General features: G+C 37.1%; 1 non-coding gene across 1 annotated transcript; it reads right to left on the bottom strand.

Moving 5' to 3' along the window:
• Positions 1–14,306: 14,306 nt before the first annotated feature.
• LOC140852272 (small nucleolar RNA R71) lies at positions 14,307–14,413 on the bottom strand. The gene has a single exon (XR_012135174.1). It is a non-coding gene; the product is annotated as a small nucleolar RNA R71 (small nucleolar RNA).
• Positions 14,414–26,499: the final 12,086 nt, after the last annotated feature.

The raw sequence follows: 26,499 nt of genomic DNA, 5'->3' as shown, positions 1-26,499 counted from the left end.
CCTTAAAATGAGTTTTGATGCATCCATGTCCTCTTTACCTATGTCAATAGGCATTTGTTGGGTATTTCATGATTATCAAAGTGATGTTACTCTTGCAAGAGCCAAGGGTTCTTATGTAGAACACATCACTTTGCATGCACTAGTGGTTGGAAGGAGACCATCATAGTTGTTCGATAGCTCCAATAGGAATCCTACACCCTTTCAAGGCTTGCCTCCTTTCTTCCTTAGGGCTTATTTTTTGGTGGATAAATATTACAGGAAAGTTGATCAATTTTTTCATTGACTAACTTATCTATATTTTCATATTTCTCTATATAGATAAATTATCTTTTCTTAAATAGCATTTACTTAAATAGCATTTCTTAAATAGCATTTTCTTAAATTATCTTTTCATCATAAAATATTATCCATATATGGATAAATAATCGATTATTTATGATAAAAATATTTTATTATTAAAAAAAATTATTTTTTTAAAAACTATTTATGATGAAAAATTTTAGTTATAAAAAAAATATTTACGATAAAATTTAACATTGATAATAAATAATAGATTAATAGCAACAAAAATATTTTCATCGCTATTAATTTAATTGAAAATTTTTATAAACATCAAATTTTTAAAAACTTTTAGTGATGAAAAATTTTCATCGTAAATATAATTTTTTACAACAAAAATTTTTCATCGTTAATTTACAAAAATATTAGTGACATAAATTTTTCATTACAAATATAATTATTAGTGATGAAAATATTTTTATTACTATTAATTAAATAATAATTTTTTTTAAAAATCAAATTTAAACAATATTTGTGATGTAAAGTTACATCGTAAATACAATAATTTCCAACATAAATTTTTATCACTAATAAATATCAATTATTTATAATAAAAATATTTTTATCATTATTAATTTTATATAAAATTTTAATATTTTTAAATTTATTAAAAATTTTATTTACGATCAATTTTTTATCATAATAAAATATTTTTGGTGACCAATATTTTATCAAAAATAATTTCATCGCTAATAATTTATACATATTTTTTTTAAAAATAATTTATGAATATATATTTTAATTTATATTTATAATATTTTTTATAAATTAAAAATAAAAAAATTATATAATAAACTTATAAATAAATTTTATTATTTTATTATTTTATTATATTAAATTAAAATTATAAAAAATTTAAAATAAAAATAAAAAACTACATAAAGAGATCGTCAAGTGTCAGCATCTACAGAAGGAGAACGAGCTGGGGAAGGAGAGCACTCAAAAGAGTTCGAACCAATCTACTGTTGCCTCATCAACTATATCATCTACTCTATCTACACCATCTGCTCCATCATCTAGATTTGAAGCTGTTGATACTCGTCGACGTGTGCAATCAACTCATGAGCTCGCTATCGATCCTTTGCACCTTCGTCAGTCGAGCATCGCAGGCAACATGGATGTCAACCCTAAATGAGCATGAGGATGAGAAAGCAGTGATCCCATATCCTAGACCCCTAACATAATAGAGTTTCATACTAAACATCTGATTACAAATCTCATCATCTGTGGGTGCGGTCGAGCCCTCAGGGATAGGCTGGGATCTCATATCTATCATATGATTCTGAAAATTAAAGTTATAGTTATTTTAATTTTATAATAAAAATCAGACTGTGAATAAAAAAAATAATTAAAAAAACTTACAAAGAGCTCCTGGCTCTTCATCATCCACTCTCCTGACCGTCGCTGGTCAGTTTGCTGGTAGATATCGATCCTGCTAGGAAGCTCGCCACTCTTAGCATCTCTCTGCAATTTAAGAATAATTAATAAAAAAATTTTAAATAGTTAGAGAATTATATACTAATTAAAAATTACTTACCATCTGCTCCATGTGATGAGCGAACGATCTTGAACCCCCGCAATATGGTACGATCTGTCTCGTCCAATTCGTGATGTTTTGAACACATCTTCTCTGTATAGTTACCAATCAAATTAATAAATAATAAATTTAATTTAAAAATAAATGATTCAATCATTAAACTCTAAAAAAAAAGTTTGGATGTGTAACCTGATATGTCGGATCCTCGTAATGCCGGCATATGACGATCCAATTATATATAGTGATGCTGTCATAGGGCCGCTGTCGTGTTGCCTCTTCTCCATGATCCTGTATCATATAGTACCAACACTGATGGATGCAATGGTGATAATCCTTGAAATGCAAAGATAAATGAGCATCCAATAATATCAAAAACATCCGACCAATAACAAATATTAGAAGAATATCATACTAATTAAATATTCATAATATAATTTATTTTATCTGTAAGTGAGTGCAGAAAATCTCTCTCTAAGTCAGTACAACGTGACGCCAATTGAAAAGCATCACGGGGGCATAGCTACGGCATATGATGCCCAGCTCGGTCTGCCACAGCTTGCACCATCCCCTAATGGGCCTGGTGTAGTCGGGTGGTATCTCGATACAGAGATGCTGTCCTGGATACTCGTATCTCCAACACTCTCAGCCTCCCACAGCCCCCACTCCCATGGTGCTAGCACTGTCACAAACCCTATGCCGTCCGGATCAGATCCCGATCTAGATCCCCATCCGAATCGAGATCTCGATCTTGATCCCGACCTCAATCCAAATCAGATCGTGATTCAGATTTTACTTTTATTAATCAAATAATAAAATATTTGATTAATATTTTATTATTTTTTTCTTATTATTTTATTTTTTTTATTCTTTTCTTTTATTCTTTCTTTTTCCCCCTCCTCTTTCTCTTTCCTTCCTCCCTCCTCGCCGTCACCCACCCCTCCCTGACCGACCCCCTCCCTCTTTCACCGTCGATCGTCAGCAGCCCCTTCCCTGGCACTATCTCCTCTGACCGACCCCATCCTCGACCCGATGGCACCGACGGCCGCCCACGGCCCCCTTCCCACCTCTGTCTCACCCCCGGCCTTCCATGGACCCCATCCCGCCTCTATTTCACCCCCGACCACCGGCTGCCCCCTCTCCGACCCCGTCTCTAGCCCCCGACCCCCTCCCTGGCCCCATGGCGCCGCCTGCCGCCCCCCTCCCCTCCCTACCCTCATCTCGCCCTTGGTCGCCCCTCGACCACCTCCCCATCGACCAACCCCCTCCCCAGTCTCGTGGCACCATCGCCCCCCCCCACAACCCCCTTCGCCCCCTGGTGGTCCGATCAACACAAAAAAAAGGGGTTCAAAGAATCTTACCTCCGACAAACGGTGATGGCAACGGCAACGACAATGGTGGTGTGGATGACGAACGGCAATGGCGACGGGCCACCGGTGGGAAGAGGGGGGAGAGCATGGAGAGGGAGAGGAGATAGGGAGAGAGGAGAGGGGAGATGGGAGAGTTCAGAGAGAGCACAAAGAGGGAGAGGGGAGAGGGAAAGAAGAGAGGAGAGAGGGGAGAGGGGAGGGGGAAGTGGGTTTGGCACGATGGGATGTTGAGTTGTTGAAAACTATTAGCGATAAAAATTTTCATCGCTAATATAATTATTAGCGATAAAAAATTTTTTCATCGTTAATAATTTTCATCAAAAAAAATTTTTGCAAAAAAAAATTTTCCTCCAAAAAAAATTTATTTACGATGAAAATATAATTTTTGTCGCTAATAATTTCTGCCAAAAAAATAAAACCTCACTAAAAATTTTTTTCTCCAAAAATTATTAGCGACAGAAGTTTCATCGTTAATAACTTTATTAGCAATAAAAAAATTATATTCATCATCAATATTTTCTATCAAAAAATATCCACAATAAAAATTTAAAAAAATTATTGATGATGAAAAATATTTTCATCATTAATAAGTTATTAGCAATGAAAATTTTATTTTCATCATTAATAATTCAAAAAAAAATCTCAATAAAATAATTTTTTTTAAAAAAAATTATCAAAAAAATTATTGGCGATGAAAGATTTCGTCGTTAATAATCTTATTAACAACGTAAATTTAAATTTCATCATAAATAATTTCTATAAAAAAATATTTCTCCACTAAAAGAACTTTCTCATGTATATTCATGAATTCTAGCAGCCTTGGGATATGTTCATGTCAATCAGGATTTATGAAGATTACAGATCTGTGTGGAAGAATGAGATGAATATGAGACAACCATGATATGGATTAATTTGATTCTCCTTGATCACAAAATAAGGCAAGTTTTTTGATATTCTACTCCAATCAAATATAATTTATAATTAAAAAATCTAACTAATTAGATTTATTTTTTTGGTGGCAACACTATCATGAGTTGATCGAAAGATTTGAATGGACATCTGAACTCAAATTTAATCTGCAAGCAGCTAAGACTCTTGAGATCCGATGTAAAAGGAAGATCTTTAGGTGATCTGTTAGTCTTAGTTTCTATATAGAGTCTGATCTTTTTGATGAAAAATCAACATCAATTGATGGATCTAGGGATCGGATTACTGTAGTGCATCATCTGTTGCAGATTAAGGACAGCATTCAAGAAGTTATATTTTTCTCTTAAAGATGATATAGGATTTTGTTGTCACAAGAGATTATTGGCCAAATTTTTTTGAGATGATTTAAAAGTAAATAACATAATTTAGTCCATCAAACAGTTGATAAAATTTTATTCTTTATATAGTTAAAAGTTGATATTTTTTTTAAATCAAATTTCTTGCGTTTAATTTTTTGAGGCGGTTTGCTTTTGGATCTTAAAGATGGTTGATTCGATTGTAGGTGAAAAATTTTATTACATCATCCAACAAAGTCTGAATACTGAAAAAATAATTTTTTTCAGTATCAAAAATAATTTTTTTTTTAATTTTAATTTTTTAATTATTAGTGATGAAATTATTGCATCGTAAATAATGGAGTATTTATGATGAAAATTATTTTTCATCATAAATAGTCAATTATTTATGATGAAAAATTAATTTTTATTTCAAATACTAAGTTATTTATGATATAAAACTTTTATCATAAATACTCTATAATTTTTATATTTTTTAAATTTTTTTTGAAAAATATTGATAATAAAAATATTTTCATCATAAATAATTAAATATTTATGATAGAAAAATAATTTTTTATCATAAATAATCTATAATTTTTGAATTTTTAAAGTTTTTTATTTTTTTAAATATTAGTGATGAAAATTTTTTATTATAAATAATTGAGTATTTACAATGAAAAAAAAAATTATCATAAATACTCAATTATTTTTGATGTAATATTTTTATCATAAATAATCTATAATTTTTAAATTTTTTAAATATCTTATTTTTTTAAATATTAACGATAAAAATTTTTCATCATAAATAATAAATATTTATGATGAAAGAATTTTTTTATCATAAATACTGTATTATTTATGATGTAATATTTTCATCATAAATAATCTATAATTTTTAAATTTTTAAAATTTTTAATTTTTTTAAATATTAGCAATAAAAGTTTTTCATCATGATTAATAGAGTATTTACGATGGAATGATCTTTTCATCATAAATAATCAATTATTTATGATATAATATTTTTATCATAAATAATCTATAATTTTTGAATTTTTTAAATTTTTTATTTTTTTAAAAATATTAGTGATAAATTTTTTTATCATAAATAATAGACTATTTGCAATAGAAAGATATTTTCATCATAAATACTCAATTATTTTTTATATATATTTTTATCATAAATAATCTATAATTTTTAAATTTTTTAAATTTATATTTTTTTAAATATTAGCGATGAAAGTTTTTCATCATAAATAATCGAGTATTTATGATGGAAAGCTATTTTCATCATAAATACTCAATTATTTGTAATGAAAAATTTTTATCATAAATAATTTATAAATTTATAAATTTTTTTTATTTTTTTTAAATATTAGCAATAAAAAATTTTCATCATAAATAATGAGTATTTATGATGAAAAGCTATTTTCATTATAAATACTCAATTATTTATAACATAATATTTTTATCATAAATAATCTATAATTTTTAAATTTTTTAAATTTATTTTTCAAATATTAGCGATAAAATTTTTTTATCATGATTAATAAAGTACTTATGATTGAAAGATCTTTTTATCATAAATAATCAATTATTTATAATGTAATTATTTTATCATAAATAATCTATATTTTTTGAATTTTTAAAATTTTTATTTTTTTTAAAAATATTAGTGATGAAAATCTTCTATCATAAATAATGGACTATTTGTGATGGAAAGATATTTTTGTCATAAATACTTCATTATTTTGATATATATTTTCATCATAAATAATCTAGAATTTTTAAATTTTTAAAATTTTTCATTTTTTTCTACTATTAATGATGAAAATTTTTCATCGTAAATAAGTATTTATGATGGAAAGCTATTTTTTTCATAAATACTCAATTATTTATGATAAAAAAAATTTATCTTAAATAATTTATAATTTTTAAATATTTAAAATTTTTTATTTTTTTAAAATATTAGTAATAAAAAAATTTTATCATAAATAATCGAGTATTTATGATGAAAATATTTACATCATAAATACTTAATTATTTATAACATAATATTTTTATCATAAATAATTTATAATTTTTAAATTTTTAAAATTATTTTTTTTAAATATTAACGATGAAATTTTTTTATCATGATTAATAAAGTATTTATGATGGAAAGATCTTTTCATCATAAATAATCAATTATTTATGATGTAATATTTTCATCATAAATAATTTATAATTTTTAAATTTTTAAAAATTTTTTATTTTTTTTAAATATTAGTGATAAATTTTTTTTATCATAAATAATTAAGTATTTATGATAAAAAGAGCTTTCCATCATAAATACTCGATTATTTATGATAAAAAATTTTCACCACAAATAAACTATAATTTTTTTAATTTTTAAAATTTCTTATTTTTTTAAATATTAGTGATAAAATTTTTCATTGAGAATAATATTATTTTTGATGAAAAAATATTTTCTATCATAAATATTTAAATTATTTATGATAAAAATATTTTCATCATGAATATTTAAAAATTTAAAATTAAAATAAATATTTTATTATTTATGATAAAAATTATCATCATAAATAATAATTATTTATGATAAAAACTTTTTTCCATCACTAATGTTGGGTATAAAATAACCCCAGCCGAAGTTCGTAAAAGGCCGACCCTCCTAGGACTCTACCGGCTTCCGACCTTGTGCGGTGTCTTTCTGAACTCTCCCGACTGTCTGAGCTTCTATAATACCATCCAGACTTCTCCAATAATGAGCTCCTCCATTCATCTACCGAACTGCTCCAAACGCTCTCTGAGCTTCACTATCAGTCAATTTTCTACAGTGATCGACTATTCTTCGAATCTCTTTCAGACTTCTTCTAGCCACGATCGACTCTACTCTGAACTTCTATTGCAAGCAGATTTCATTCGAGCTCTTACAAGAGTCGGACTCTGTCTGAACTTCTACAGTGGATGGATCCCAGACGAACTTCTACAACAGATGGGCTCCACCAACCGGATCTCTACTCCGAACTTCTTTCGGACTTCGTCAATGATCAAGCTGTTGGAGCACGATCCCGGCTCCTCCCACGGATCTTGGGTGCAGTGGAACCAGCAACGAACAGATCTGGAGACTTCTGGACTAGATTGAAGGCCCTTGACGAAATCAGCCTGGTTGCTGTCTTCTTCGTCAGCCTTTTGTTCCAGATGAAGAACGCCTCTGAAATCAACTCTAAAAAATCCAAGATCTACCCAACTAGATCAGACCTGGATCGAGGTCTTCCAATTCGTAGATCTCGAATCGAGGCATTTTAGATAGGGAAGAAGGTAGATGGAGACAGACCTTGCAGATCTGTCCTGCTACAGCCTTTCCTGTAGATCTGTTGATGGAGATCTCACCCGCACCTCAAACGACCTCAGATCAACTCCAGATCTAAGAGGGACTTGTATCAACCTCTTCTCAAGAGATTCTAGGTCCTAGACCTGATGCTTGGGTGGCTGCAAGAGAGGGAGAGAAGAAAATGGCTGGCGGCTGCAAGGGGGAAGGAGCTAGCGCCTCCTTGCTTTTCTTTCCTTTTATGGACCTGGCGGCAAGAAACCCTAGGGTTTCTTGCTCCTGGGGCATGGAGAATGACTGGAGAGAGAGGGAGAAGAGAGAGAAAGATTTGGGAGAAAGAGTTCCGTATTTTCTTGGCTTCATCAAACCTATACACAGTACATGTATATATATAAACACAGGGTCAAGTGACCCAAACCCAAAACTCCCTTGACCAACTCTATGGGAGATTAGATTAACCCAAGCCCATGTACACCCATGACTGGACCTAATCTCACCTATCCTGGGCCCAGACCTAGCCCATAAAGAGTTGGTCCCTTGAGGCCCACATAACCTAGACCTCAAGAACCTGAAAGGCCCACAGCCTTTCAACATAGGGCCCAACTAGCCCTAAAGCCTCCATGAAGCCCTCATGAATGATGGACCTTGGCCTTAGCCTTGGTTCCCTGGGCCTTGGGCACACCACCTGGATCACAACAATCTCCACCTTGGTGTCCCAAGGCTTCAACCAGCTCCACTCTGTCCATCAGCCGCATCAGCTCAACACATCTCTGAAAGCTGTCCTGTGGAAGTACCTTCGTAAGTGCATCAGCTGGGTTCTCCTTAGTGTGTACCTTTACTAGCTCCACCTCGCCATCCTCCACAAGCTCCCAGATCCGATGATATCGAATGTCGATGTGCTTTGTCCTTGCATGATAGACTGAGTTCTGTGCTAATAGAAGTGCACTCTGGCTGTCACAGTGCACTCTAATGGCCTCCTGAGTAAGGCCCATCTTCGTCAACAAACCCTTCAGCCAAATTGCCTCCTTAGCTACTTCTGTCAGCTCGATGTACTCTGCCTCTGTAGTGGATAGGTCCATGATAGGCTGCAGACACGATCTCCAAGAAATAGGACCTCCATACAGGCTAAAGATGAAGCCTGTCATAGACCTCCGGGTATCCACATCTCCATCGAAGTCTGCATCTACATAACCGCCAATCAGCCCCTGAGCCTCCTTTGACATGTCAGAGTATCCCACTGCACCTCCTCACTATCCGTAGCAGATGCCAACTCCAACTGAACCTGCCAGGTATCTGAATATTCACTTCAGAGCTCTCCAGTGCTCCCTGCCAGGCTGCGCCATGAACCTGCTAACCTAACTCACTGCATGAGCGATGTCTGACCTACAACAGACCATCGCATACATCAGGCTCCCAACTCCTGAAGCATAAGGGACCTTCTCCATCTCCTGAGCCTCCACCTCAGTCTGTGGTGCCATGGTCTTCAAGAGTCTGAAGTGACCGGCAAGTGGCAGCTCCGTCGACTTTGCTCCCTTCATCCCGAATCTCTCTAAGACCTTCTGTATGTAGCCCCCCTGAGATAGATGCAGCACCCTCCGAGCTCGGTCTCTGAAAATCTTCATGCCTAGGATCTTCCTTGCAGGGCCCAAATCCTTCATCTCAAACTCCCGAGATAAGGATGCCTTTAGATCCTGCACAACCTTCCTACTCTTGCATGCTATAAGCATGTCATCCACATACAAGAGTAGGAACAACCTAGAACCATCCTCAAGAGACTGAACATAAACACAGGGATCAAACTCACACCTGAAAAGTCCAATGCTGCACACATAGGAGTTGAACCACTTGTACCATTACCTCGGTGACTGCTTCAGCCCGTACAGCGACTTCTGCAACAATCAAACATTTCCCTCTGATCCAGGATCCCTGAAATCGGGTGGCTGCTCCATGTAAATCCTCTCCTCCAAATGCCCATGGAGGAATGCCATCTTGAAATCCATCTGCTCCAGCTCTAAATCTTGAGCTGCTACAATGCTCAGCAACACTCTGATGGAAGTATGTCTGACGACGGGAGAGAAGACCTCGCTGAAGTCGATGCCTTCCTTCTAGGAGTATCCCTTGGCCACTAACCTCACCTTGAATCTGATACCTCTCTGCTCTGAAGGCCCTTCCTTACGACTGTAGACCAATTTACAGCCAATGGGCCTCTTCCCCTGTGGCAACTGCACCAATCGCCACATCTGGTTCTTGTGGAGAGACTGCATCTCCTCGGACATCGTCTGGACCCACCACTCTCTGTCCTGGCTCTCAATAGCCTCTTGATACATATATGGGTCTCCATTCGCTATCACCAGGGCATATGACAGCATCTCCTCGAAGCCATATCGATCCGGTTGCCTGATGGTCCTCTTGGGCTTGTGTGGGCAACATCGATATCAGTCCTCGATCCAGCTCACTCCTGCTGGACCTCTCCACCTCGATCATCCGTCCGAGTCCTCTCCACCTATGGAGACACCTTAGGTAGGTGCTCCACCTGAATGTCATGTCCTCCAGTAGTACCTGCAAGAGGCAAAATCAAAGAGGTTAGCTGTCAAGCAGCGCCCTGCTGGACCTCCTCCTGCTCGCCTCCATAGGACTGACTCCTCATCAAAAGTCACATCCTGACTAATGATGACCTACTTTTCCAAGGGATCCCACAGCCTGTATCCCTTGACTCCTCATGGATAGCCTAGAAACACCGTCTTGCGTGATCTGGCGTCTAGCTTGCTCCGCTCACCAGCTCCAATGTGCACATAGGCCATGCACCCAAATACCCGTAGATAGCCCAGCCCAACTGTCCTCCCAGACCACACCTCCTCTGGAAGCCTGCCATCCAACCTGGTGTGAGGTGACCGATTGACCAAGTAACCCGCTACGTCAACTGTGTCAACCCAGAACTCCTTTGGAAGCCCTGCCTGCAGCCTCATGCATCGTGCCTTTTTCAAAAGTGTTCTGTTCATCCTCTCGGCCACCCCATTCTGTTGTGGAGTCCCCTTAACTGAGAAGTGTCTCCTGATCCCACACTCCTCACAGTAGTCCTGAAACTCTCTGCTGGTGTACTCCCCGCCATTGTCTGACCTCAGACACTTCACGCTCCTCCCCTACTCTGTCTCCACCTCAGCTCTCCAGATCTTGAACTTGGTGAAGACCTCTAACTTCTCTCTCATAAAGTAAATCCAGAGTTTTCTTGAGAAATCATCAATCAGGGTCATGAAGTATCTGGCCCCATTCTTAGCTAAAACTGGGGCTGGTCCCCACACATCCGTGTGTACTAACTCTAGAGGGGCTGCACTGCGGGCTGTACTGATGTTGAACTGAACTCTCCTCTACTTTCCCATCTGGCAAGGCTCACAGATCTCTCCTGTAGCACCATCCTCTAGATCAGAGATGAGTCCTCTCCTGTCAACTCCCTCAGCCCCTTGTCACCCATGTGGCCTAGGTGGTAGTGCCACATCCTGTAAGCCCCCTACTGGTCCTGTCCTGCAGCTGCTGCATCAGACTCTCTGGTCACCACAGATCCCTCCATGCAATAGAGGTTATTGTCCAACCTCCTACCTCTCATCACTACCATAGCTCCATTGGAGATGTTCAGTACTTCGCGTCTAGCCCTACTGCTGAAGCTGTATCCACTGCGCTCCAAGTAACCTAGTGACACCAAATTCTTTTCTAGCTCCGGGATGAGCTTTATATTTGTCAATGTCCTCACAATCCCATCAAACATCCTCACCCTGACTGTCCCTATCCCAGACACCTTGTGATTTATGTCACAAATTGACATAAAAAGTATCAATTAATATCTAAATTATCTAACTTTATTAAGAAATTGATACTTGTTATTATATTTTGCAGAAGAAGAGATCATCAATAGAAAGAACAAGGAAAGAGGATTCCAACGGCGCAAATTTTATGCAAAACGGAGTTAAATTGACCCAGGAATTGAAGAATGAAGAAAGAAGACTCAATTGGGTCAAACCCGAGTCAAATCAGATCAAAATTGGTCAAAAATCAACTGATTTGGTGATCTGGTTAGCCGCCTGGTCCACAGCAACAGGCGCATGGACCATGGACCCATCGGCGCACCATAAACCCCCTAAAACCTCTTAGTCCCACATCGAAAGTTTTGAAAACCTTATAACCCCCAAATGCCTATAAAAAGCCCCCAAAGGCCCTTGTTTTATGTATTCTTCCTTGAGATCAAGCTTGTAACCCTAGATAGTGGGGTTTTTAGCTCTCTTTTCAAGCCTCGAGCTTTGAGGTTTTTGTAATAAATTTTTTTTTATATATAAAATCTTATTTTTATGCAATTTCATCTCTTTACATTATGCAATTTATTTTTCTTGCAATTAGGATAGTTTAATTTATGCAATTTAATTTTATGCAATTAGGTTAGTTTAAATTATGTAGTTTAAATTTATGCAATTAGGATAGTTTAATTTATGAAATTAGGGTAGTTTATTTTTCTGTATTTAAATTTTGCAAGTAGATTTAGATCATGTCTAGCTAAGCATCCCTTCTAGGGTTTGCGATGAAGCTAGATCATGAGTAGGGATTTTACATAGGGTTCTTTCTTTTTCTTAGGGTTTCTTTTTCTTCCTCTTTTGCCAAGAATTTTTGATGAACTACAGTTGGGTCAGAGTCCCTTCATAGTTCATGCTTGATTCAGTGCATAGGAGGAGAAAACCCTAAGGGATCCTAGTTATTACTCCCCTGTAAAGAATCTTGATGGGTTATCGTTGGGCCTTAGTCCCTTCATAATCTATGCTTGGGAAAGACAAGAGGAGTAGTCGTTAGGATCAATAAGAAAAATTCTAGGTAGAATTCCCTAATCTAGATCTAGTGGATTCAAAAACCCTAGATCCTTAGTCTTATTATCTTTAGCAAACAACTTTCGACTTTCGATTTTTGTTAAAGCTCGCTTGAGCATAGATTTGAAAATTATTTTTAAAACCAAGTCTCTGTGGGATCGACCCGTACTCGCTGGTCGTGCTACTCTGCACACCGTGCGCTTGCGGTTTTATTTACAAATTTTAAGATTTGCACATCAAGTTTTTGGCGCCGTTGCCGGGGATTTGGCATTTTAAATTGTTTTCAAATATTTGTTCTTCGTGCGTTATAACTCTCTTTCTTTTTTCTTTAGGTTTCTATATTTAGTTGGTGATTGCTGGAAAACTCAGGTACGCTTCTAATTTCTCTTTTATTATTTTTAGTTAATTACTTTTGCTTTTAGACCTAATCATTTGAATTTACTTAATCACAAAAAAAAAAATATATAAAACAAAACAAAAGACATTTCATAATCGTGAAGTAAAATATCAAAATAAAAAAAATTCTAAATTAAAATCTTTTACATTCTTGGTCATCTTGTTTATTTGTATTTGCATTTTCATAATTAATCTAAGGGCATCAACCCATTAACAAGATAAGGTGGGGATTTCATTACCCTTCCTTAGCCCAAAAACCATCTCCATCATATTGCATTACCTAGACTTTTAATCTTAAAATCAATTAGACGTCAACCTTAAGGAATTCGAGCTCAATAGGACAAAGAACCCTAAGAGTTCTACCAAGTTTGAGTTGTTTGATTAGTTGGTGTCTAGGCAAGTCCCTGAGGGTGGTTTGTTAAATTGGTTCAATTGCTGGCCTGGCCAACTCGTTTGGTGTCTAGAAAGGCAACGATGAGTGAACGTCCCACCTCTTATACTTACCTGGCTAACTAGTTGATCAATCTCCACTTGGAAGGTTTGAAGGGTCATCTTGGAACAGTTAGGAGCTGTCTAGATTTAGGTTAACCCTAGGATAGATTGAGTTTAATTTATTGATTCACTTGTTTGAAAAAAAAAAAAAAAAATTAAAATTTAAATTAATTTGGTTACTTTTCTTTAGATTTAGGACTCCTTAGGATCTTCTCTTTAGAACTTTTTCTCTTTTCTTTCTTTTCCTTATACATAAAAATTTTATAAAAAAAAAAAAAAAATTGTATAAACATCGAGAACCGTACACCTCGTGTGTGGAGAAGAGTGTCGGGTCGTCTAGTTAGAATTGAGTCAATTCCTGTTGTTCCAATGGCTGAACCAATCCAACCCATGACCCTTAAGGATTTGTGTTATCCAGTTGGCTCCATCCAACCATCTTGTATCAGGTTGCCACAACCCACAGCTAACAATTTTGAAATCAAACCTCAAATCATAAATATGCTTCCAAAATTCACAGGATTAGAAGATGCTTATATATTTATTAGAGAATTTGAGGAGGTATGTGCAACCATGAAACTGCAATTAACAGAGGATGAGGTCAAACTTAGATTAATCAACTTTGCCCTTAAGGACAATGCTAAGAAGTGGCTTTATAGTCTGCCAAACTATTCTGTCACTACTTGGGAGGGCTTTGTGAGAACATTTTTAAAAAAGTATTTCCCCCATCATAAAACAGCTAGGATTAGGAATGAAATAAATCAATTTTACCAACTAGCTGGTGAATCATTTTGGAAGTACTTTGATCGTTTCAAGAATCTTTTGACCCAATGCCCACACCATGGAATAGAAACTTGGAGACTATGCCAGATCATCTATGAGGGGTTAGATTCAAACTCAAGAACCATGCTAGAGTCCATGTGCCAAGGCCAATTTATGGACAAAGAAACTACTGAAGCTTGGCAATTCTTAGAAGACCTAGCCGAGAAAAATTTACAGTGGGAAACAACTAGGGAACCTGATAAAGCTACACCTTCAAGAGGAGGAATGCATCAAATTCAACCAACCCTAGCATCAGAGGCCAAGATTGCAACCTTAACACGTAGATTGGAAGCCTTAGAATTACAGAGACCAGCCAATGTAAATCAAATATCTGCACCCATGTGTAAAGGGTGCAATGCACCAGACCATGTCTTAGAAGAATGTTCCTACTCGAATGAGTGTGCACAGGTGAATGCCACCTATCAAGGACCATTGAACAATCCTTATGCACCCACATATAACCCAGGTTGGAGGAATCACCCGAATTTCTCATGGTCCCAGAATCCTAATGTAGGTAATCCAAATTTCAATCAGCAAAATCTAAGGTCCAACCCAGTGATGAACAACTCGCCAGGCTTCCATGATAATGACAAAAAAATTACCTCTTTAGAGAAAAGCCTAGAAGCCATGATGAAAACACATACCAGCTTTATGCAAACTACGGGTCAACTCATAAATAATAACACCCAAGCTATAGCCCGTCTGGAAATGCAAGTAAGTCAGCTGGCTTCGACCATTAGTGAACGAGAACATGGTAGGTTACCTAGCCAACATGAGCCAAATCCTAGGAACCAAAATGGTCCACGACCCCAACAAGGAAACCAAGTTAATGGTATAAATGCCATTCATACCTTAAGATCAGGAAAACAAATAGACAATAAGGTAGTTGCACTTGATGATATAGATGACTCATCTGCCGAGTCACCTTCTAAAACTACTACCTTTCAACCTCAAGCATCAGAAACTGAAAATTCACCTAGTCCAGTACTTAAAAGTCCTAGAGCTCCTTTTCCCAACAGACTGAAATCCAATAAATCTGAACATTTAGACAAAATTTTAGAGGTATTTAAACAAGTCCAAGTTAATATTCCTCTTTTAGATATAATCCATCAGGTTCCAACTTATGCCAAATTTTTAAAAGATCTCTGCACTAGGAAAATGACCACTAATGTACCAAAGAAAGCATTTTTGGCTGCAAGTGTCAGTTCATACCTATCTAGCCATGTGCCAATTAAATATAAGGACCCTGGAGCTCCAACAATTTCTTGTGTTATTGGAGAAACCAATATAAAAAAGGCCTTGCTAGATCTAGGAGCTAGTGTGAATATCCTTCCATATTCGGTGTATGAACAACTAGGATTAGAAAAACTTCAACCTACTGGGATCACATTACAGTTAGCCGATAGATCTCTCAGGATCCCTAAGGGAATGGTCGAGGATGTTCTGATAAAGGTTGAAAATTTCATTTTTCCTGTAGATTTTATTGTTTTAGAGACTGAGCCAGTTGCGAATCCTAAAGGACATATACCTGTCATTTTAGGAAGACCATTCTTAGCTACGGCCAATGCTGAAATCAATTGTCGAAATGGTCTAATGAAGTTATCCTTTGGGAATATGACCATTGAGCTTAATGTTTTTAACTTAGAACAGGAATCCTCTTCTCATGCTGATGTCAATGTAGTCCAAGATGGTATTTATGAATCCATTGACATTAGTGATGATGAAGTCGACCTAGAGTCTAACCCCTGGTTAATCCATGAGTCTGAGGATGTCAATGAAATACTTAAAGAAAATCAGATTAATCAGGAATCGACACTTCCTACTGAACCAATCATTAAGATGGTGAACTCATCACCTAAACCATCGATAGAGGAAGCACCCATTTTAGAACTGAAGCCCCTCCCAGAACATCTCAAGTATGCATATCTAGGACCCAAAGAAACTTTGCCTGTAATTATTGCATCAGACCTAGATCCCAAGCAAGAGGAGGAGTTATTGTCAGTTCTAAAAGCAAATCAAGAGGCAATAGGTTGGACCATAGCAGATATCAAAGGAATAAGCCCTTCTATAGTTCAACATAGAATATACTTAGAGGAAGAGGCTAAACCAACAAGAGAAGCCCAAAGAAGGCTTAATCCAGTTATGAAGGATGTAGTTAAAAAGGAGATTCTGAAACTCCTAGATAGTGGAATAATTTATCCTATTTTTGATAGCTCTTGGGTAAGCCCAGTTCAAGTAGTACCCAAGAAATCTGGGGTAACAGTGGTCCAAAATGATGCAAACGAACTTATCCCAACTAGGACCCAAACGGGATGGAGGGTCTGTATAGACTATAGAAAGTTGAATGCTGCGACAAGGAAAGATCACTTTCCTTTGCCATTTATTGATCAAATATTGGAAAGACTAGCCGGACAAGAGTTTTACTGTTTTCTTGATGGATACTCCGATTACAATCAGATCCCCATAGCCGCTGAAGATCAAGAAAAGACTACATTCACCTGTCCATTTGGTACTTTTGCCTATAGACGAATGCCCTTTGGACTATGTAATGCACCGGCAACCTTTCAGAGATGCATGATCAGCATGTTTTCAGATATGATAGAACGATTTCTAGAAATTTTTATGGATGACTTTTCTGTTTTTGGTCTAACCTTCTCCGAGTGTCTGAATCACCTGCAATTAGTTCTAGAACGATGTAAGGAGAAGCACCTAGTTCTCAACTGGGAAAAATATCAGTTTATGGTCAAACAGGGAATAGTTCTTGGCCATGTCATTTCTAAAAAGGGGATTGAAGTGGACAAGGCCAAAATAGATCTAATTGCAAGTCTTCCACCACCTAAATCTGTGAAAGAAATACGTTCATTTTTAGGTCATGCTGGATTCTATAGAAGGTTTATTGCCAACTTTAGCAAAGTAGCACGTCCACTGACTAATCTTTTGGCAAAGGATACCAAATTTGAATTTACTCATGAGTGCTTGGAATCCTTTGAATTTCTAAAAAATGCACTTGTATCAGCTCCAATCATTCATCCTCCTGTCTGGTCTGAACCATTTGAATTAATGTGTGATGCGTCCGATCATGTTGTGGGCGCAATCTTAGGTCAACGAATAAATAAGCTGCCTAGAGTGATATATTATGCAAGTAAAACCTTAAATGATGCGCAGCTTAACTACACCACAACTGAGAAGGAGTTCCTTGCCGTTGTCTTTGCTTTAGAGAAATTTAGATTTTATTTGGTTGGGACCCACACCATTGTTTACACCGATCACTCAGCCATTAGACATCTCCTAGCAAAGAAGGATGCCAAGGCACGTTTAATCAGATGGATTTTGCTCCTTCAAGAATTTGACCTAGAAATTAGGGACAAGAAAGGCACTGAGAACGTTGTAGCAGATCATTTGTCCCAAATTCCAGTTGCACCATCTAGTGAACCACCCATCAATGAATCTTTCCCAGATGAGCAACTCATGTCTTTGTCTACTGAACCTTGGTTTGCTGATATTGTAAATTATTTAGCCATAGGCAAGATACCTTCTCATTGGACTAAGCAGGATAAATATAAATTCTTTGCCCAAGTGAAGTATTTCATTTGGGATGATCCTTATCTTTTTAAACAATGTCCTGATCAAATTATTAGAAGGTGTATCCCAGATAACGAAGTCATGAATATTTTATCTTTTTGTCATGATCAAGCATGTGGGGGTCACTTCGCGTCTAAGAAAACTGCTGCTAAGGTTCTCCAATGTGGTTTTTATTGGCCCAATTTGTTTAAGGATGCTCACGAATATTGTAAAAATTATGCTCAATGTCAGAAAATGGGCCGAATCACCAAGCGACACATGATGCCACTCAACCCAATCTTGGTAGTTGAAGTTTTTGATGTTTGGGGAATCGATTTCATGGGACCATTTCCAAATTTCTTTGGAAATAAATATATTCTAGTAGCAGTTGATTATGTTTCAAAGTGGGTAGAAGCAATTGCATGTAGAACACCCGATAGCAAAATGGTCATTAAGTTTCTTAAAAAAAATATTCTCTCCCGTTTCGGTATTCCTAGGGCAATCATTAGTGATCGGGGAACCCATTTTTGTAACCGACCTTTTGCAACATTGATGAAAAAGTATAATGTCACCCACAAATTGGCCACACCATATCATCCTCAAACTAGTGGGCAAGTTGAAGTGTCAAACCGACAAATCAAACAGATCCTGGAAAAAACTGTTAATGCCAATAGAAAGGATTGGTCTTTAAAATTAATTGATGCACTTTGGGCATACCGAACCGCTTTCAAGACCAATCTAGGAATGTCTCCTTATAGGATTGTGTTTGGTAAACCATGTCACTTGCCTATTGAGATAGAACACAAAGCCATGTGGGCCATCAAACAACTAAATACAAATTTGAACGATGCTGGAAACCATAGGAAGCTTCAATTGAATGAATTAGAAGAACTTAGAAATGAAGCCTATGAAAATGCAAGGATATACAAGGAACGAACCAAAGCATTTCATGATCAATCAATTATAAGAAAAACTTTCAATATCGGACAAAAGGTGCTCTTATATAACTCTAGATTACATCTGTTTCCAGGAAAGCTTAGGTCTAGATGGACAGGACCATTTTTAGTAAAGGAAGTTTTTTCACACGGGCTGTTGAGATTGAAAACCCAAGTAATGGTGTTATCTTTAAAGTTAATGGTCAACGATTAAAACCATTCTTGGAATTACCTGTCAAGACTGTTGAAGATGCCATGGTTCTTTATGAACCAACTTATTCTGATTAAGTTGCTTCGAGGTTTGGTCTGGCTGAAGACATAAAACTTAGCGCTTCTGGGAGGCAACCCAGCTTATTTAATTTCTAATGCTTTCTTTGTTTTCAGTTTGCTTAGGACAAATAAATTAGATAAACTCCATTGGGGACAATGTCGGTCAAGTTGAGGGGAGAGCTTGAACAAAATCAGGTGTTATCATTTCCTTTTTCTTCCACTATGAGTTATTTCTTGCATTTAATATATTATGTAAAAAAAAAATAATAATAATAAAAATATATATATATATATATGAAATAAATTAATCTATAAAAGAAATAAGAGTAAGTTAGAAAGTATTTGCTAATGTAGTGAGTCACGGAGAAATTAGCTGGTTAGACTCTTGGTGGCTTAGGTCATTTAAAGACTATTAGCACTTCCAATTGCACATGCACACTAACAAGGTAAAGTAGGTGTTAATTGTAAGGTCAATTAAGGATTTGAGTATTATTTAAATTAGATAATTTTCTCTACACCCCAATTGAAGAAATTTGAATTTAAGGAAAGAGCTACCTGCCTGAAATAAAATGCAAAATACAAGTAAATGTGGATTGCCCTAAGCCTAGTAACCGGGTCTCTTCACCTAAGTCAAGTGTTGAGATTCGCATCAAACGGTGGTGAGAAGGCCAGGATGCTCAGCAAAAAAAAAAAAAAAAAAAAAAAAAAAAAAAAAAATAGTGTGAAAGCTACTTTAGTTCTTTGTTTAATCTGGGGTGTATAGAAAATTAATCGAACTAAGTTATGAAAAATGATACAATTGGCCTGTACAAGTTAATACTGAAATACTAAGTTAGTTATCACTCACACAAGTGCTATAAAACTTTAAGTGTACTCTAAGAAAGCTTCTAAGTAGACTGACTACCGATTCTAATTCGAAGCTCATTACTTAGTAATACTAGAAAACTTCTTGAATTTCGATCTTAAATTAATTTGCAAAGGAAGGATCTTTTTGGAATATGATCTTATTTTGGTACATTGCTAAGGGACTAGCAATGATTAAGTTGGGGGGTGTGATTTATGTCACAAATTGACATAAAAAGTATCAATTAATATCTAAATTATCTAACTTTATTAAGAAATTGATACTTGTTATTATATTTTGCAGAAGAAGAGATCATCAATGGAAAGAACAAGGAAAAAGAATTCCAACGGCGCAAATTTTATGCAAAACGGAGTTAAATTGACCCAGGAATTGAAGAATGAAGAAAGAAGACTCAATTGGGTCAAACCCGAGTCAAATCAGATCAAAATTGGTCAAAAATCAACTGATTTGGTGATCTGGTTAGCCGCCTGGTCCACAGCAACAGGCGCATGGACCATGGACCCATCGGCGCACCATAAACCCTCTAAAACCTCTTAGTCCCACATCGGAAGTTTTGAAAACCTTATAACCCCCAAATGCCTATAAAAAGCCCCCAAAGGCCCTTGTTTTATGTATTCTTCCTTGAGATCAAGCTTGTAACCCTAGATAGTGGGGTTTTTAGCTCTCTTTTCAAGCCTCGAGCTTTGAGGTTTTTGTAATAAATTTTTTTTTATATATAAAATCTTATTTTTATGCAATTTCATCTCTTTACATTATGCAATTTATTTTTCTTGCAATTAGGATAGTTTAATTTATGCAATTTAATTTTATGCAATTAGGTTAGTTTAAATTATGCAGTTTAAATTTATGCAATTAGGATAGTTTAATTTATGAAATTAGGGTAGTTTATTTTTCTGTATTTAAATTTTGCAAGTAGATTTAGATCATGTCTAGCTAAGCATCCCTTCTAGGGTTTGCGATGAAGCTAGATCATGAGTAGGGATTTTACATAGGGTTCTTTCTTTTTCTTAGGGTTTCTTTTTCTTCCTCTTTTGCCAAGAATTTTTGATGAACTACAGTTGGGTCAGAGTCCCTTCATAGTTCATGCTTGATTCAGTGCATAGGAGGAGAAAACCCTAAGGGATCCTAGTTATTACTCCCCTGTAAAGAATCTTGATGGGTTATCGTTGGGCCTTAGTCCCTTCATAATCTATGCTTGGGAAAGACAAGAGGAGTAGTCGTTAGGATCAATAAGAAAAATTCTAGGTAGAATTCCCTAATCTAGATCTAGTGGATTCAAAAACCCTAGATCCTTAGTCTTATTGTCTTTAGCAAACAACTTTCGACTTTCGATTTTTGTTAAAGCTTGCTTGAGCATAGATTTGAAAATCATTTTTAAAACCAAGTCTCTGTGGAATCGACCCGTACTCGCTGGTCGTGCTACTCTGCACACCGTGCGCTTGCGGTTTTATTTACAAATTTTAAGATTTGCACATCAAGTTTTTGGCGCCGTTGCCGGGGATCGAGCCGGGTCACCTAGTGGTGAGTATTCCCGCCTGTCACGCGGGTGACCCGGGTTCGATCCCCGGCAACGGCGCCAAAAACTTGATGTGCAAATCTTAAAATTTGTAAATAAAACCGCAAGCGCACGGTGTGCAGAGTAGCACGACCAGCGAGTTCGGGTCGATCCCACAGAGACTTGGTTTTAAAAATAATTTTCAAATCTATGCTCAAGCGAGCTTTAACAAAAATCGAAAGTCGAAAGTTGTTTGCTAAAGACAATAAGACTAAGGATCTAGGGTTTTTGAATCCACTAGATCTAGATTAGAGAATTCTACCTAGAATTTTTCTTATTGATCCTAACGACTACTCCTCTTGTCTTTCCCAAGCATAGATTATGAAGGGACTAAGGCCCAACGATAACCCATCAAGATTCTTTACAGGGGAGTAATAACTAGGATCCCTTAGGGTTTTCTCCTCCTATGCACTGAATCAAGCATGAACTATGAAGGGACTCTGACCCAACTGTAGTTCATCAAAAATTCTTGGCAAAAGAGGAAGAAAAAGAAACCCTAAGAAAAAGAAAGAACCCTATGTAAAATCCCTACTCATGATCTAGCTTCATCGCAAACCCTAGAAGGGATGCTTAGCTAGACATGATCTAAATCTACTTGCAAAATTTAAATACAGAAAAATAAACTACCCTAATTTCATAAATTAAACTATCCTAATTGCATAAATTTAAACTGCATAATTTAAACTAACCTAATTGCATAAAATTAAATTGCATAAATTAAACTATCCTAATTGCAAGAAAAATAAATTGCATAATGTAAAGAGATGAAATTGCATAAAAATAAGATTTTATATATAAAAAAAATTTATTACAAAAACCTCAAAGCTCGAGGCTTGAAAAGAGAGCTAAAAACCCCACTATCTAGGGTTACAAGCTTGATCTCAAGGAAGAATACATAAAACAAGGGCCTTTGGGGGCTTTTTATAGGCATTTGGGGGTTATAAGGTTTTCAAAACTTCCGATGTGGGACTAAGAGGTTTTAGGGGGTTTATGGTGCGCCGATGGGTCCATGGTCCATGCGCCTGTTGCTGTGGACCAGGCGGCTAACCAGATCACCAAATCAGTTGATTTTTGACCAATTTTGATCTGATTTGACTCGGGTTTGACCCAATTGAGTCTTCTTTCTTCATTCTTCAATTTCTGGGTCAATTTAACTCCATTTTGCATAAAATTTGCGCCGTTGGAATCCTCTTTCCTTGTTCTTTCTATTGATGATCTCTTCTTCTGCAAAATATAATAACAAGTATCAATTTCTTAATAAAGTTAGATAATTTAGATATTAATTGATACTTTTTATGTCAATTTGTGACATAAATCACACCCCCCAACTTAATCATTGCTAGTCCCTTAGCAATGTACCAAAATAAGATCATATTCCAAAAAGATCCTTCCTTTGCAAATTAATTTAAGATCGAAATTCAAGAAGTTTTCTAGTATTACTAAGTAATGAGCTTCGAATTAGAATCGGTAGTCAGTCTACTTAGAAGCTTTCTTAGAGTACACTTAAAGTTTTATAGCACTTGTGTGAGTGATAACTAACTTAGTATTTCAGTATTAACTTGTACGGGCCAATTGTATCATTTTTCATAACTTAGTTCGATTAATTTTCTATACACCCCAGATTAAACAAAGAACTAAAGTAGCTTTCACACTGTTTTTTTTTTTTTTTTTTTTTTTTTTTTTTTTTTGCTGAGCATCCTGGCCTTCCCACCACCGTTTGACGCGAATCTCAACACTTGACTTAGGTGAAGAGACCCGGTTACTAGGCTTAGGGCAATCCACATTTACTCTGTATTTTGCATTTTATTTCAGGCAGGTAGCTCTTTCCTTAAATTCAAATTTCTTCAATTGGGGTGTAGAGAAAATTATCTAATTTAAATAATACTCAAATCCTTAATTGACCTTACAATTAACACCTACTTTACCTTGTTAGTGTGCATGTGCAATTGGAAGTGCTAATAGTCTTTAAATGACCTAAGCCACCAAGAGTCTAACCAGCTAATCTTCTCCGTGACTCACTACATTAGCAAATACTTTCTAACTTACTCTTATTTCTTTTATAGATTAATTTATTTCATATATATATATATATTTTTATTATTATTTTTTTTTTTTTTTACATAATATATTAAATGCAAGAAATAACTCATAGTGGAAGAAAAAAGAAATGATAACACCTGATTTTGTTCACCTTGCAAGGATGATTGTCGCCTAGAGTCACTGATCCCTCATCTGTCTTGGTGTATGTCGCAAACCAAGACCTGTGTGGTGTGTAGTGATGTGAGCACGCAGAGTCTAGTGTCCACTTCTCTGTGTAATGCCTGTGACCATCTGATACCATAAGTAGATCATCCTCCACCTGCTGCCCAGTAACTGCACTCATTGATTCTGAGCTACTTCTTTCTCCCTTCTGGCTCTTTCATAGTGGACATTCTCGCTTGAAGTGCCTGAACTCGTTGCACTTAAAGCATTTCACCTCTTTCTTTCCCTTCCTGGACTTGGACCGCCCCCTGGACTTGCTTCTGCCTCTACCTCTACCTGTCCTCTCCCCTACTGCCAAACCCTCCTGGGGAGCCCGATCTCTGGTCAACTTTTTTCTTTGCTCATTAAACCTCAGCACCGAGACCATGTCCTCATATTCTAGAGTCTCCTTGCCATAGAGTAGTGTAGTCACCAAAGAGTCATATGATCCTGGGAGCGAACACAAAAGCAACAGGGACTTGTCCTCCTCATCCAGCTTCACCCCGATATTCATCAACTCCGTGCACAACTGGTCGAACCTCTGAATGTGGTCAATCACATCAGACCCCTCCTACATCCGAAGACTGTACAACCTCTTCTTCAGCATCAGCTTGTTGCACATATTCTTCCCCATATACATGGTGTGCAACTTCGACCAAAGGCCCTTCAGAGTTTTTTCTTCCAGCACCGAATACAACGCCGCATCCGCCAAACATCCTCTGATCACCAAGCATGCTTTCTTCTCCAACGATGCCCACTGTCTATCTGTCATTCCCTCAGGCTTCTTATCCAAAGCTTGATCCAGATCTGCTTGCACCAAAAGATCCTCCACCCGAATTTTTCACATAAAAAAATTCCCTTTGCCATCAAACTTCTCGACATCGACCTTCATATTGCTGCCAATGACTGGATCCAAGCCAAACAAGCAATATAAAATCAAGAAGTGTAGAATATACCTTGATGGTACCTTGCTGAAAATTTTCAGCACTTGGGATCTTCAACTTTTCATGCTTGGAACCGCTTCCTCACCACCGTGGCTCTGATACCAACTATTGAAGCATGATCCTGGTGACCTTTGGTGCAGTAGATCTAGCAACGAATAGATCTGGAGACTTCTGGACTAGATTGAAGGCCCTTGACGAAATCAGCCTAGTTGCTGTCTTCTTCGTCAGCCTTTTGTTCCAGATGAAGAACGCCTCTGAAATCACCTCTAAAAAATCCAAGATCTGGTACCCAACTAGATCAGACCTGGATCAAGGTCTTTGAATTTATAGATCTTGAATCAGGGTATTCTATATAGGGAAGAAGGTAGATGGAGACAGACCTTGCAGATCTGTCCTGCTGCAGTCTTTCCTGTAGATCTGTTGATAGAGATCTCACCCGCACCTCAAACGACCTCAGATCAACTCCAGATCTGAGAGGGACTTGTATCAACCTCTTCTTAAGAGATTCCAGATCCTGGACCTGATGCTTGGGTGGCTTCAAGAGAGGGAGAGAAGAAAATGGCTGGCGGCTGCAAGGGGGAAGGAGCTAGCGCCTCCTTGCTTTTCTTTCCTTTTATGGACCTGGCGGCAAGAAACCCTAGGGTTTCTTGCTCCTGGGGTGTGGAGAATGGCTGGAGAGAGAGGGAGAAGAGAGAGAGAGACTTGGGAGAAAGAGTTCTGTATTTCTTTGGCTTCATCAAACCTATGCAAAATACATGTATATATAAACACAGGGTCAAGTGACCCAAACCCAAAACTCCCTTGACCAACTCTATGGGAGATTAGGTTAACCCAAGCCCATGTACACTGATGACTCGACCTAATCTCACCTATCCTGGACCCAGACCTAGCCCATAAAGAGTTGGTCCCTTAAGGCCCACGTAATCTAGACCTCAAGAACCCAAAAGGCCCACAGCCTTTCAACCTAGGGCCCAACTAGCCCTAGAGCCTCCATGAAGCCCTCATGAATGATGGACCTTGGCCTTAGCCTTGGTCCCCTGGGCCTTGGGCACACCACCTGGATCACAACACGAGCTTCTCCAGCAGTGGGACTTCTACAATAAGAAGTCTCCATCCGAGCTTCCACGGCAACTGGTCTTCGTTCGAGCTTCTACAATAAGCGGCCTCCTTTCAGACTCCTACAAGAGCCAGACTCCATTCGATCTCCTACAACGGAATTGAATCCTGGACTCCTCCAACGTTCGACCTTCTACAGTGTCCTCAAGATTCCTCCAGCAGATGAACCTCCACAGCGCCATCCGAACTCTACTGTCGATCGACCCTCTGCCAGATTCCTCATGAAATCGGACCCCTCCGACGGACAATCTTCAGATGAGCTTCCACATCAGATAAATTTTAGACGGACTTCTCTAGCAATCGGACTCCTACCGGACTTCTCCAACAGAATTTCCTGTCCGAGCTTCTACAGCAAATGACTGCCGCCTGCAGCATCAATGCCTAAGGCACCCCACAACTGAGGACTCGTCAGCAACCTCAAAAATATCCGAGCTTCTCTTAGATTGCTAAGACAGAGAGCCGTTCCGCTCCACCAGACGTCTCAGCCGAGCTTCAGCCGTCCAGTCCGAACTCTCTGGCAAGTCACAACAACGGACACCACTCCACTCTCTGTAATAGATTCCACGTGGCCCCACCACTCTCTGACAAGTCACGACAACAGACACTACTCCACTCTCCATAACAA

Source organism: Elaeis guineensis, chromosome 10, assembly GCF_000442705.2.
Source record: "Elaeis guineensis isolate ETL-2024a chromosome 10, EG11, whole genome shotgun sequence".
Classification (NCBI taxonomy): domain Eukaryota; kingdom Viridiplantae; phylum Streptophyta; class Magnoliopsida; order Arecales; family Arecaceae; genus Elaeis; species Elaeis guineensis.
Note: the sequence above shows the minus strand (reverse complement) of the source record. Positions and strands in the feature narration are given on the sequence as shown.